Here is a 440-nt window from a genome sequence, read left to right as displayed (position 1 = left end):
AGGGATAAACCCAATAGCGTAGCCCTTAGAGGGCGAAGCCTATACGAAATAGAACGATCTGACAAGGGAAGCACAGACATTAAATACACGAGGTAACGAGAAGCAGGTGAAAAGAGGGCAGGGAACCAGGTGGAAAACATCAGGTAATCACAAGAGCGGAAAGACACAGGAAGTAAATTTAGAGGCAAGACGAGACAAAAAAACAGACTTCAAAATAAAATAGGAGACAGAACCAGCAGACACACAGGGGAACACAAGACAGGACCAACAACACCATACTGGGGAGAAACAAGACCAGGGAGGAAACCCGAAGAAGGGGGGGAAAGCAGGACAAAAAAAAACGAGACCTTGAAAATTGCACTTGTGGTTTTAATTGTTATAAGGTTCTCATGCACAGCTCCTCTTCTGTTTACCTTTGATTTAAATAATTTCAATGGTCG

The sequence above is a fragment of the Etheostoma spectabile genome, unplaced genomic scaffold, assembly GCF_008692095.1.
Source record: "Etheostoma spectabile isolate EspeVRDwgs_2016 unplaced genomic scaffold, UIUC_Espe_1.0 scaffold280, whole genome shotgun sequence".
Classification (NCBI taxonomy): domain Eukaryota; kingdom Metazoa; phylum Chordata; class Actinopteri; order Perciformes; family Percidae; genus Etheostoma; species Etheostoma spectabile.
This window is presented reverse-complemented; position numbering follows the sequence as displayed.